The following is a 15,854-nucleotide window of genomic DNA, read 5'->3' on the forward strand; positions in this document are numbered from 1 at the left end:
AAACATCGCATCTATTGTATAAACATCTCATTGTAACTACATCTCTGGCTTCCATTCACTATCCTTTGTGTACTCACTGGCTTCATCAGCTTACTGCTTAGCCAATCATGGCAATTATGTTGTTTCCTTTGTCTATTATGTTGTTTCATTGTTATATACAGTATATATATGCAGCTCCTACACTTCATGTATCACTCTTGCTTGACAACGGTACAAGAATCTGTATCGAAACGTCGCACTCACGAAATAAAGAATTGTTATCCATAAAAACTTGTTCTATATTGTACGTCTCAACTTCTAAAATGCCACTCAAACAAACTCGTTCTATTACTTGTCCTAAAGCCAGAAATTCACAGATTTGTTATCTATTTAAAATGTTCGAAATCGCAACTTAACCCATCTCTTAAGGACGTTTCAAGAACCCACAGACGACATGCCAAAACAGTTATTGATTAGAAATAGATATTAGCATATCTAAAAAGATGTATTCTCTCTGACACCATATGACATTTTTATCTCAGACTGTTGTTGTTTCGTTTTTTTTATATTTGGTGTCACTGATTATGCAATGGTTGAAAAGGAAGTGTCAGAAAATAATACTTACCCTGCTTTAATGGAATTCCAAAGACAATCACAGTATTCGAGACAAACGGATTGTCTCTTTGTATGTCTTTTTGGCTGTCTCTTTGGGGAAACAACCACTTGCTGGCCTTCTTTAAAGTATGAAAAACAACAACAACCCAAACCATCACAGCAAAGCCCAGCGCATATATCTGCCATTGGAAACAGAGCAGCAGAACACCCCACTTCACACCATGTACAGGTTTTTTGTAGATCAAATCAGCGTGGAGGTAGTCGACTGGATGCAAAAAGGTCAGACCCATGGACCTTTCGTAGGAGAGGGCATATGGAAGAGGAGATATGTCGGCATTCTGCAACAGGTTCATGAAAAGATAGTTCCTGGATGTTTCAGTGAGAGTTCAGGGGCAAGTATGACTGTGTCGATAAGGTCTTTACAGCTCACAGTCAGTATGTCAAGGCATTCATATTTGCATCTATGTCAAGAGCAAAGGAAAAGGAGTCCAAACTGAATGGAAACGATAAAATATTGGACCTGGACTTACGAGTCACTGTTATACTTTCCCTTTAAGCACCGGGTGTGTGTATGAAATATGCCAATGGGGCTGTTGATAATGTTACAAGTACCAATCAAGACCAATCGAAGACAAAGGCATTTGACCGGAAGTTTCAAGTTGTATTAACGGGAACAGAAAGTCCTGCGGATTTCAGGTGTGTGACCTCAATACAGTGGCATAGTACTGAAAACACGGATAATGAAGAGTAGCTTGGTTGGTTGGTTGGATGGTTAACGTCGCACTCAGCTATAGTCCAGCTGCATGGCGGCTGTCTAAAAATACATGCGTCTGGACCCTATAATCCAGTGATCAACCGCATGAGCATCGATCTACGCAACTAGGATACGATGACATTTGTCAACCAAGTCAGCGAGCCTGACCACCGATCCGTTTAGTCTCCTCTTACGACAAGCATGGGTGGCTGAAGATCAATTCTAACCCGGATCTTCACGGGTCGTCAAATACAAGTGACAAAATCCTCTCCACATTTACAAGAGTGACGAGTGAGTGTGGTTTTACGCAGCTTTTAGCAATATTCCAGCAATATCACGGCAGGGACATATCTACAATAAATCTCTGCTAAAAGCAGAGTTGATTGTACAAATCCGACTTTATCAGGGGCATATATGAATCATTGTCAAAATAGCCATGCAAACCGTCATAAACACATGCAAATACTAGTCAATTGTTCACATGAAATGGTAGATGTCAAAATAGGAAATAGTTTGGTCACTGATGCATCAAATTTAGAAATTTTCTCCACACGTCCACCATATTCACTGTGTAAATAGTCTACTCTGCGGGGTTAAATACAGCCACTTCTCTACATGTACATGGATAGTGAATACGAGTTTCGGAGCAGTTGGATGACGCATACATTCATTGAAATAAGTGCCCGACTGGCTATCTTACCTCACCTACGAAAAGGGTTAGGGTCTCCACTGACCTATGCTACAGAAACGTCAGTGTATTACCATTCATAAAATATGATGTGTTAAACGGACAGTATACTCACGATCAAAACATGGAAAATGAAGGCTTAACGTGTCTATTGACCTATCACACAGATAAGCTTACCTCTGACTAATATGTTAGTGTATTACCATTCGGAAAATATCATGTGTTTACTTTCCCGTGGAAAGATAATCGAGTTTGCATATTGTCCATAATAACTAGATGATATACGAAAATAGCAATACCCCATCCATCAGCATCCCAATTATTCCATCCCACGTGCCATTGGGATGCCGTATTCCCCAGGACTGGTCCGCTGGTTCCACATATGTATAACTGAAAGAACAGAACAAATTGTCCACTTCAATAAAAATAGAACAGAATTTCGTAGTTGTAGGGAACCATTCTCGTTAATAAATTCAGATTAATGTACAATAGACCTCTTAAAAAATTAGTCTTACGAAAGAAAACTGAATTGAGCACCCGTTATAATTTGAACCAACCTCAAAGAAACTTAATTTTCATCATCTAAAGACTTTCCCAAAAGTTTCTATTGTCAATTCCCTTAATATTATGCAAGGGTCACATATTTCATATATGTTTTCATGGCGACCATGGATAGGAAGCTTTGGATGACAACCATTCGATGAAAATCAATGATTGGAAATAGTTTCAACAACACAGCGTATGATCAAGGCGTTTCTGCAGAATTTGGAATGAGTGAGTATAGTTTTACGCCGCTTTTAGCAATATTCCAGCCATATCATGGTGGGGACACCAGAAATGGGATGCACACATTGTACCCATGTGGGGAATCGAAACCGGGTCTTCGGCGTGACGAGCGGATGCTTTAACCACTAGGCTACCCTACCCCCAAATTTGGAATGAAGTCCCGACGTGATGTAAGTCTTGGACATTTACCAGTTTAGTGAAATTCACGAGTATGCTGTCGACACACCTCGAAACCGATCAAAGTTTCCAACTGTTCCAACTGGGACGCCCTGGAGATCTGCCATCTACAGGGCCCTTATTCTCGAAACGTTCATAGCCCTAAGAAATCTTAACTCTGATCGTAGCCAATGTGTTAAGAATGGGCTTAAGAAGATCGTAGGGCTACGAACGTTGGAGAATAAGGACCCTGATTACTGATGTTCTGAATGACAAAAATTGTCAGATTATTTTTAATGGTAATGCAATATGTACCTGAAATTAAAGGTTCTGGATAGATGATTGAGAAGATAAACACAAAATCCCGAATAGGTGAAGGTATCGTTGATGAATTTCTTTTCACACGTGGCCCACTGTAACAGAGAAGATGTGTGTGGTGTCAAAAGTATTGTAGTGGTAATACTGTTTGCAATGCCAGGGACGTTAACAAATTCTCTACAGCATATGTGTTTATTGTTAAGCAACACTCCGCAAATTTCCACCTATATGACGGCGGTATGCACTTAATCTGGGTCAGACAAGTCGGTGATCAACATCATGAACATCGATCTACGCGATTGGGTGAGTAAGTGAGTTTAGGTTTACACCGCTTTTGGCAATATTCCGGCAATATCACGGCGAGGGACACCAGAAATGGGCTTCACACATTGTGTCCGTGAGGGGAATCAAACGGGCGAATCGCCGTAACCACTTGGCTACCCCACCGCACACATCAAGCATGTCACCTAACCTGACCATCCAATTATGTTAGACGTTGCTTACGACAAGCAAGCATGGATTGCTGAGGGCCCATTATAATCCTGGTCTGCAGACAGATTGTATACAGAACAAAAGTAAAGGGATCCCTGTTCATATTGTTCCATACACTCTATAGTTAATAAATTGTAACTATGTAATGTGAATAACGAATTGCTTGCTTTTGAATTTGGTGCTATGACATTTTCTGTTTTTAAATAATAATGTAATGAATATATATGTTTTTAAAATATAACTCATTTGGACTTTGTACTTAAAATGTTTATGAATGCAGACTTCATCTCGTCACTATATTGCTGGAATAATGCCGATGTGACGTAAAGCCCAACTCAACTCAGCTGTTTCGGTAGTTGTTAGGACGTGATGCTTACACTGAGAACAGCTGCCCTTATGACTCTACCATTCAATCCATGTCCTGTGTTTGGAAAGACCCGTGAAATGGCGTCTTCTGTAGGAGTCTGTGATACCTGTTGCACTTTTCTAGAATCTTTCTCCCACATCAACGTATAAACCGAGGAGGTCATCTGAGAACAAAGACAAATGGTGTCTATGTATCAGAACAGATTTGTGCAGTGACACCCAGATTTCTTACTTGAAAAAGAAAATATACACAGTGCAATGACAGACAGACAGACATACATTTTATTTCAGTAATGTAGCCCCTTGGCCAATAATACAACATAGTGCAATTATAAAGAATACATACATGATGGATATAGGATGACGATTGGAGTACAGGGTCTTAGTTTTAATACGGTGGAGAGGAATGTAGTTAATGATTTTAGATAATTTATATCGTTGCGAGTAATTAAACGAACAAAAATTTCAATTGTTGGAGGGTGGGTCTGGTGGGTTGTGAAACATTTATTTCTTATTTCAGAATATTTACCACAGATGAGTAGAACATGGAGCTCATCTTCAACATAGTTTAAACCAACAGAGTGGCAGTAAAGGCAGAGACGTTGATCATAGGGTGTATTTGTGTGGCGGCTGGTTTCCACTGCTAATCTTAAGTTGTTACAGAGGAACATAGCCATAACTTTCCTTTGATATGGGAGGTCACATGACAAGTAGTGTTCGACATTAAGTAAAGATTTAAATTGTGAATAATATTTACATTTATACACGAAGAGTCAAGTGAGGAACGCCAATCTTGAAGGGAGCAGTCATAAAATCGCTGCTTGAAGATGGATATAAATGTTTTAATGCAGCCAATTTCTTGTGAGATCCATACAAACCCAAAACCATACTGAAAAAGGATTTGTCTTATATGTGAAGCCCAAGTAGATTTATTATTATCATCGAGAGATTTGAGCATTTGGTAGGCCTGATAAGGTAGTCTATGATGTTGTAGCTGCAACAGTCTGCACCAGTACATTATTGATCTAGAGGTATAGTGGTATTGCAGTGGGAGTCTGCCACACTCTCCAAGCGCCATGCTATTGTTGGTATACTTGCTGACTTTGAGAAAAGTCTTACAGAACTTATAATGTACAGTTTCAATATGTCTGCAACAAGTGGTTCCCAAATCTCTGATCCATAACACAGAATAGTTGTAATCATGGAGTCAAATATCTTAAAAATGTCCTTGTGATTAATACATCCAAAATGTTTCTGGTAATTATAGATGGAGAATATAGCTTTGCTTGCTTGAGCTGCTAAACAGGATTTGGCTTTAGTCCATGAAAATTTAGGGGTGAACACAATCCCAAGATATCAAAAGAAAATATACACAGTGCAATGAGGACTCACTGGACATCGGTAATTTTTTTACTGCCCCCGAAAATCGTACCAAATCCATTCAAAATATGTAGTTTCCGAATTTAAGAGATGGGCATAATTATGGTTTCATAATTTGATTACCAAATTGTTTTTTCATTATTAAACCCGGTACACATTATTCGTCAGTGTCACAGAATCGTCTTATAGATTAGGTTTGAAAAGGCAAAATAGCCATGAATGGAAATTTTATGTTTGCATCCCTGAAAATATGAAATGACACTTGGCCAAAGTTTTACTGGATTATTGTGTAAAATTGTTGACGCTAATGTGGAACTGAAGAGCGAACCTTCTCCTCTGTGTAGTTGCCGCCTGTATTTCCTAGGGACGTTACAGCCACGTTGTCCAGGACGATGTCGTCCAGCTTCAGGTCCCCAGCATCCCCTCCGTCCGTCAACACAATCAGCCATTTAGACATATGTCGGAGTAACGAACCCCATCCATAATAACGGTCAAGGCGCTGAGCCTACAACGAATCACAAACTACATCAAAGGAGTCTACGTATTCAGACGTGATGGCGTATTGTCATACTCCATTCAGAAAGTCTTTGCATCTTTACATGTTAGTGTTGGGATACATATTCATAATCATAATAACTGAATGCAGCAAAGAGAGTTCAGTGTGGGGGTGGGGGTGGGTTTGGTTTTTTCTCTTGGCACAATCATCAAACCAGGGCCAATTTAAACCAGCCCAATCAGCCAATGGGCCTCAAGAAGCACTACCTATCGAACCCACAAGACCTTTTTCGGAGAATGTGGAGACTCCCTAATACTGCAATCTTCGGCATTACATAGAGTGTCGGAAGGGCTCTGTTCCTGACAATAGACTGAGGGGTACCGAATTTAAAGCACCAAGAACAACGGGGTTTTCGACAGTAACTTGGGAGGCAAGCGTGACATGTTTGCGTGTATTGTCATGTCCTGATTTTTGTTAATCTCAATGCCGTCAAAAGGGACAGAAAATTCAATAATACATAATTTCACCAAGGCCAGATTTTGTGGCTTGGATACGACCGAGGCTGTATACGGACATATTTTAACGAATCCTGTAATTGTCATTTTCCATGACGCCCTCTACGTGTTCTGGGTCGTGCCATGGACGAACCTTAGATGCTGGCAGTGGTGGTGATAGTGTTGTTTTTGTTATTGTTGCTGCTGTTGTTGTTGCAGTTTATGCTGACGCTGTTGCTGTTGTTAAGGTGGCAGTGGTCATTTGATAGGTTAACGTTTGCTTCTCTACTTTATCCGATTTGCTGGGGTATCAACACTCATCAGAAATACATACCTGGGCTAGAATCACATTGACTCCATCAACATCTGAAAAAACCAAGAAGTTAAATCCACCCACATTTGGAGGCATATCCTGTCGTACTGTATTCATCCGAGAAGCTATTGTACTTTGAAACTCTTCAAAGCTCAGCACAACAGACATTCCCTTTTCTGAAAGGGATCTGATGCTAACATCAATTCTGGTGTCTGAAATATACATCAATGGAATATGGTTATCTGATTTCAACAAACAAGTGTAAATAATAACGTTCCATGATAATCACTTTCACGGTTATATTTGTATGATGAGCAGTTTGGTAATTTCTTATTGTCAAATGTTACAGTGGGGCAAGATTTAGGCTGTCCTTGGCTGACATCCATTAACATTACTCTATTTAATATATCTAAGAGAATTAGCCTCCTCACCTCCTTCCTTTTGCTGGACAACAGTTAATGGGTACATTCCGATGTGCAGCTGGAAGTCGGAGAATACCTCTGAGCGTGCAAAGATAACAATATAGTCTTGAATGTGACATGTGGCACATAAACTAAACACCAAAAGAAAGTGCCCTGTTACGACGTAAATTGTAATAAAAACGCAAATTGTAATACTTGCAGCAAATTGTAATAAACTTGACGTAAATTGTAATAAAAATTGACGTAAATTGTAATAAAAATTGACGTAAATTGTAATAATTTTCGTTGCGGTAAAATGTAATATATATTTACGTAAATTGTAATAACAGTTTTAATCACTCGTAAATACGCGGGTGTTTGTTTTTCGTTGCATTTCATACATCAAATAAGCTTGATAGGGCGATAACTCAAGAAAGAAATGATGGATTTTGTTCAAATTTGGTACCAGGGTATATTGAGGAGATTCACCGACACAAGTGAAATGGAGTGACCTTGAGATAATTTTCAAGGTCACAGCAAAAATCTGAGGGTTTTGCCAATATGAAGATTGTTAGCGCGATAACCCAAGAAAGAACTGACAAATCTTAGCCAAATGACGAGAAATATATTCGTCTTGATATATAATCGATATAAAATCTCTTACTGTCCTCTGTATCATGTCTTTTCGCAAATATCTTTTAAGGTTTTGATATGTATATATATAAAGTGGGGTGGGGGGGGGGTGGGTTTTTAACGTGTGTATCAAATCAAATCAAATCAAGTTAGACATTTCTATAGCGTTACATATCCAGAGTCCTGCTCATGTGCGCTTAGTCGAATGCTCGTTTGAAGAGGATTGTTTTGCGACAAGATCGGAAACAGTTGATATTTTTCGTTTTTTGACATTTTCAGGTAATCAATTTCAGAGTACAGCACCCGGTCTGCTAAATGATCTGTCTCCGTATGTTGTGGTTCGGACAAATGGAATAGCCTAGCTGACTAGCAATAAAATGCATCACAAATTAAACTTCAGGAAACAAAATATGCAAGAAACATTTTTGTATGTTAGAGATTGGTAGAGGTCGGCTAGAATCAAACTTAGATATTAAACTGCACAAAAAGGCAATTTGGAACTACAATCGCTTGTTCAAATGACTCCCCCTTCGGTTTACTGAAAGAACTTGAGAAAGAAATGATGGATTTTGTTCAAATTTGGTACAAGGTTTATTGACGAGATTTACCGACACCACTTGAATTTAGTGACCTTGGGGTCATTTTAAAGGTCACAGCGAAGGTGTAACAGTTTTGCACATGCCAAGCTTGGTAGCCGCGAACTTAGGAAAGAATTAATAGATTTTGATCCATTTTTATATCAAGGTGTATTGGCGGGAATCCCCCTCCGCCAATTGAAACACAATATGCAAAAAGCTGTTGTATGTTGGTAAAAGTCAAACATAGATATTAAACTGCACAAAAAAGAAATTTTAAACTATAATCGCTTTTTCAAGTGACTCCCCCTTCATGTTTACTGAAAGGGCTTGTTTTTGAGACAGTACCCACCCCCTTTCAGTTGACGTCATCATAAGGATATAACTCATCCTAAAGTTTTCACTTATTCATGCATGGTGTCAAGGGTTCAAACTAAATACTGAATGGTCACACAAGTTTCAGCTCTCAATATGTTGTATATTTGGACACAATGTTTTTGAAAATTTAAAATGAGGGTGTCAAAAAAGCAGTCCCCGTCTAAATGTAAATCCAAATCTTTGAATGTTGATGATGACGGGAAGTCATGCAATACTATGCTGAACATATTTTATGTGATACTATCTGAGGGTATACCATTATCCAAGAGATAGCGCAATAGCAAGAGATAGCGCAATAGTGCAGTTGTAAGGCGTCTGTCTATCACGCTGAAGGCCCTGTTTCGAGGAGGCAGCGAGGTTCGGTTCCCCAGATGGGCACATTTGCGTAGTATCCTTGGTCATGATACTTAGATCTACACTGTCTCAGTTCACCCAGCTGTAAAATGGGTACCCGTGAGTATGTTCTGGCAATGTGAGTGTTTAGTTCATTGCGCCTAACATGCAGCATGGCTGTACAGTCCCCAGGTAGTTGAAAAAGTATCGAAAACTACGATAGTGTCCTATGATCGGGGATAGTAATGTACGTAGCGCCGTGAGCAGGCAATGTGCCTGGATGTGAGCGCCATATAAGCGGACTATTACTATTACTAGATACCAAATGGGAGATCGTTTTCCATTTTCTGCAAATTTGCAAGAAACATAATACCCCAATCTCGTTAACCACATTACCCACATGAAATTTTGGATATGACTTTGCTAATGATTCCTTCAAAATAAAATGGAAGCTTCTTTTCAAACATTGGACATCGAGAATATAGTTAGTTTGAGTACTTTTTCAACGCCTCTGGTAACATACTTAAAAGAAATGAGAACGTCTAAGGAAAAAAGCATTTCGATCTCTGAATACTTCTGAGCTATTTAAATACAAAAAGCAAAGGAATAAAGTAAATAATCTGAAAAGAAAAGCCAAGGGAAACTTTTATTCTAATTTTGATAACTACACGTATTTATCACCTCAGTCTACTCAATCAGGTGGTTAGTACTTCATCGGGGCTCACTCCCCTTCTTGTCACTGATGATTCTGGGATACCTTCAGTTTTTACAGATTTGGATAAAGCTCAAACATTAAATGAATATTTTGTATCTGTTTCAAATGTTACTGATGGCGGCAAGACTTTGCCACCTGTTAGCCATCGCTGTGTTAACAGTATAGCAAATGTCTTTAACACGTCACAATTTAGTCCAGAAACTCTCCGCACTGTGGGTACTTTCTGACAAGTGATTTGACCAAATTAAACATGCAGTTGTTATGAACATATGCCATGGATGAAAAAATGAAAAACAATTTTGCGAAAAACTTTAGATTTGAACTCGCTCGCCCATGGGCCGGCCCACGGGCGAACAGTGGCCCATGGGCGAGCATGTTTAATTTCGCTCAGAATTCATGTTTTGGAGGTTGTAAATGAATGAGTGTATGTTTATAAGCATCATGACACAAATTTCAACTCATTTTGACTTAAATCGACTAAGTTAGAACGATATTAAAAACTCTCGCCCATCAAATTATATATTCTGTGAGACATGAAATGAAAAATGGTGAAAAAAAAAGATTTTTCGTAATGTTGCATTGCTGTACCTTTACCCGTCGGAGAAGTCCTTCTCAAAAGATATATATTCAGTTGTTTGGAGCAGGCCTATATGACTATTACGCCCCAGTGCTGCTAAACAACTCGTAGACCTTTAGTCTGACATAGACGCAGACCTTGCATGTTCAAGTTCACATCTGATAGGGGCCGAAAAAATTGAATCCGACATGAATGCAATATCTCATTGGGTTATTGTTTTCCTAAGTAAGTTGAGTGTCTTCTACAACATTGGAGACAAGTGTATCGCTGCCCTTCTGATATTTCCCCGAACGGAAGCTCTGCCCATTTTAGGTACAATGTGCATGTTACAGAATAGTAGGGAATAGTCTTAAGACGTTTCAACTTTGACCAGGATTCTCCGAACTTGTAACAGTCGTTTGAGAGATCAAAAGAGAAAGGGATAGTGCGCGATGTATCTGACGGACGTATGTGGAGAACGTTTGAAGAAAGCTACTGTATAAATACAATAATTGAAACACCAGTTATGTTTAAAAAGTACCCTCAATCTGATAGCCAGAAAGATTATTGTGAAACATCGCAGTATTTATCTTCATAAACGGGCCAAGATAAAAGTACATGTCATTCATCCCCATATTATATCCCTTCTATATACAAGGGACATCGTTGTTACAGGTAGGGCAAACACTTTCTTCTATAGGTATCTGCCGGTTTCACGCTACATACATGTATTCAGATTATTGAGAAAACTAGCGACGCGAGATCTCCTCCATCACACATACAATTTTATACATACCCAGTGATTAGTGATAGCGTTGAAGCAACTTATTAAAATTTACGACAGACACTATCAGCTGCAACAGTACTGCCATACCTAGCATCGTATTTATTACTCTCTTACATAAGGTGAAATATCACAGGGTTGTCATGGTAACGATAATTTGGCATACTATTTATTGTCTTACTCTTTAATCAGCGATTAGAATTTAAATCAGTTTTGAGGTCAGCATGTTAAGAGAAAAGAAGTTGTAAAACGAAAAGTATTGTGATCGAATCTATTGGCCTTTGTAAAAGCAAGTTTCAAGCCACCTACATAAAAACCTGTTTTCATGATAAATATCTGCTAATCCGTGGCATGATTCCGAGTATATCATGAGCATGTGTTTGTGAATCATAATCAAATAATGATGTTACAAGGCGTCCATGCCGCGTCAACAACACATGCAAACGCACGAGAATTGCAATACGAGCCCCTACACCAATGATTCTCCGTGACCTGGAGACACTTGTGATTGAGCGTATGTATATTTTCCAGTTTCAACCAAATGTACATTCGAGGATATCGAAATCTGGGTTAAGCTATTTGAATCATATTTACAATTAAAAGACCCAAACAATGGTCTGTTGTCCAAATTGTTGGTTTTCCATAAATTGTCCCAGTCTGTATCACAGTCACAGACCGATATTATTTGCCCTTCTGTCCAGCCCTTACTGTAATATGCATACTGCAATACTGTATATATGTTGCACATATACTACACAACGTATTATGCATGTAGTCAATGCTATGCTAAGCAACGTGCACTCGTATTCAAGATTACACCTGGTTAGAGTCTTCAGCAACCCATGTGCTTGCCATAAAAGGCGACTATGCCTGTCGTAAGAGGCGACTAACGGGATCGGGTGGTCAGTTTCGCTGACTTGGTTGACACATGTCATCGGTTCCCAATTGCGCAGATTGATGCTCATGCTGTTGATCACTGGATTGTCTGGTCCAGATTCGATTATTAACAGACCGCCCCTATATAGCTGGGATATTGCTGAGTGCGACGTAAGACTAAACTCACTCAGTCACTACACCTTGTTAGAGATGCAAACAAATGTGTATTCGTATGTGCATTTTAATGAAATGTGGAACCAAGCAAGCAAAATCATAGTATGCATAAAAATCAAGTTGGTACACTGGGACTCGTTATCATCGGAGAAAGCTCACAGTTTACTTGTATGGACGATCTATTATAAGTACGTGTTGTCTGTCTGTAGTAGACAGAACCGTTACATAGCATGTAGAGCACGGATACACTGCTTGTGCATCCCACACACACACCCGCACGTGCTTCACAACATTCGCAGCGCGTTCACCGTTAACATCTGGCGGTGCGTGTCACTGACTGAAGACGTGAAGGGAGGCATTGACAACTTCATGAGCACATATTATCATATTTATCTAAATCATATAAATTGTTCATTTACATCACATGTGAATCTCTGCAAAAGCGCAATGTTACTGTAAACAACACAGTTTTATGCACAGGTATACTGATGTTAACATATGTAAAGCATGGAGTCATGATGACTATCGACAGTAACTGTTCATGAGATCGTGCAAGGGCAGTATGGGTATTTCAAACAAGTTATCTCATGACTGTAATAGTATTCATTTTTCTTGACTCAGACTAATCACCACCTTGAGTTTAGTAGACTTGCACACTTCATCGAAGTGCTGTTGGCCACCTTTCTCGCCGGCCCGGCCCCCATCTTAATGAGGATGCATGACCCCGCTGGTCACCCATGACGCCTCAACTTTCTTATACAAGACCAGTTGGCGGGCCCTTCGAGCTTGCGCTGCTCGGGTCCGGTAAGATCTTCATTGATGATAAATCGTGTCAACTGACAAGTTATGCGTTCTCCTAAGGTCCTCATATAGCTTCCCGTCTCGATTACGATTTGTGAATCTTAAATCTGAATCCTATATATGTGTTATTCCGAATGGTTGCATTGTATTCTCTCTTCAGAAACAGTTTAAAAAGGAAGTAATAAAACTATGTTTTTCAATGGCAATGCTAGAAAATAAAATGTTATATATACACATACTTCACTTTCCGAATGAAAGCATATATGAAATTATCTGCTGTGTCCATATATGAAAACAACCATAGGAATGTGCTTGATGTTTAACAAATTATGTTCTGGTCACGTGTCCTCGTTGATCATGGAGGGTCGGTTTGCTTGGCTAGTGGTTAAAGCGTTCGCTCGTGGATCCGGGTTCAATTTCCCATATTTGCATAATGTGTGAGGCCACCCCCGAGATATTGCTGGAATATTACAAAAAGCGGCGCAAACCACACTCACTCGCTCACTCGTAAGTAGTATATAACGTGTCGCCAGACGGTCCTTTTGGTGGAGGGAAGGTGGAGGGAAGGTAAGGACATGGATTGGCTGATGTAAGTCACGTGATCATAGCTGATAGGTAAATATAGACAGCACGTCACAGGTCAGGAAAGTTCAATGAAAGGTGTGGGTGTTTTAAGGCAGCAAACTCTTCATTAAGCGAAAAACAAAAGCAAAGTGTCCTGAATAGATCTATGTATAGCATGCTGCCCTGAATAGACAGACAGACAGTACCCGTCAGCCAGTTTTGAATTGAGCGCGCTTGACAACTCACGTGACTCCGTCGTTTTAAATAGCCCGCGCTCGACAGAGCCGCGCGACCTGTTTTGATGAATGCGGGGTGTGTGTGTTGAAAGTACATCGTATCACAATAGAGACGGGTTGTGTCAACATGGTTAGGAGATGGAATCTTCGAGTCATGTAAAATGTAGTTGAAAAACATTTCATACAAAACGCGTCCTGTACAAGTATAACACTATCAAAGTAATGGAAAGTTGGTGTAGGTTTATATGTTATTTCATACTAGTTTGTTTTTTTTGCATCCAAATATAGCGTGATGAGAAATAAATGATTTTGAGCCATGTACACTAATGGATACAGTTTTAGTTTTACTAGACAGCGAGATGTTTGAAAAAAGAGGCTTGAAATACACATGGATAGAAGCATATCAATATCATATAGCACACGTATAATACCATGAAAGTCACGTCATTTGGAGAGAGACGAAAGAAATAGAAATGTAGAGTCAAGGAATCTGCTTATTGAAACAATAGTATTTGATGGAGGGAAATGTATTGACTGATCCAAGTCACGTGATCATAGCTGATAGGTAAATATAGACAGCACGTCACAGGTCAGGAAAGTTCAATGAAAGGTGTGGGTGTTTTAAGGCAGTCGTGCAGAAAACTCTTCATTAAGCGAGAAAAAAACAAAACAAAAGCAAAGTGTCCTGAATAGAGCTATGTATAGCATGCTGCCCTGATTAGACTGACAGACAGTACCCATCAGCCCGGTTTTGAATTGAGCGCGCTTGACAACTCACGTGACTCCGTCGTTTTAAATAGCCCGCGCTCGACAGAGCGTGCGACCTGTTTTGATGAATGCAGGGTGTGTGTGTTGAAAGTACATCGTATCACAATAGAGACGGGTTGTGTCAACATGGTTCGGAGACGGAATCTTCGAGTCATGTAAAATGTAGTTGAAAAACATTTCATACAGAACGTGAACTGTATAAGTATAACACCATCAAAGTAATGGAAAGTTGGTGTAGGTTTATATGTTATTTCATACTAGGGTGTGTTTTTTTCCCATCCAAATATATCGTGATGAGAAATAAATGATTTTGAGCCATGTACACTAATGGATACAGTTTTAGTTTTACTAGACAGCGAGATGTTTGAAATAAGAGGCTTGAAATACACATGGATGGAAGCATATCAATATCATATAGCACACGTATAATACCATGAAATTCACGTCATTTGGAGAGAGACGAAAGAAATAGAAATGTAGAGTCAAAGGAATCTGCTTATTGAAACAATAGTATTTGGTGGAGGCAAGGTGGAGGGAAATGTATTGGCTGATCCAAGTCACGTGATCACCGTCAAATAGCCCGCGCTGGGCAAAGCGTTGGACTATTGTTCACCCTTTGTAAAGAAGGCGCTGAATTATTCAGCCCTGTGCCGACTTGAAGCCGATGTTTAAACGTTATTTCACCCGAGCTTTTTTCCTTCCCCTGCAAATGTAAGCTTATGAAACAAATAAACTGTATTGTGTATATGAAACTATGTATTCAATTTTAGTTTTACTTCAGGACTGAATTTCAGGGCGTGTTGTTTAACGGTTTGAAATACATATGGATAACTATATATATCCATGTTAAATAGAACCCCAAAAAAAAAAAAACAAAACAAAACAAACAAAAAAACAAACAAAAACAAAAACAAAAAACAAAAACAAAAACAAAAAACAACCAAACAAAACAAACGATGAAACATGTAGCAGTGCGACAGCATGCAGCTAGGTTTGTTGGGAAAGAGACGGAATTTGCAATCTATAAGAAAATTTAGCGGTGAGCAACGTGTTTAACAATAATTACCCTTCATTCGAAGAGAGAACCTAGTTTAGGAATTTAGACGTTGGAAACATCTTACAATATAATGATAAATACATTTTACTTCAACCTAAATTAAGGATTATGCTCGGAAAATATAAGTGTAGGTGTTTGAAAAGTAACGAATCAGGTTAGACGTGTA

This window comes from Haliotis rubra, unplaced genomic scaffold (genome assembly GCF_003918875.1).
Source record: "Haliotis rubra isolate DU_JTF1 unplaced genomic scaffold, ASM391887v1 Scf564, whole genome shotgun sequence".
Taxonomy (NCBI): domain Eukaryota; kingdom Metazoa; phylum Mollusca; class Gastropoda; order Lepetellida; family Haliotidae; genus Haliotis; species Haliotis rubra.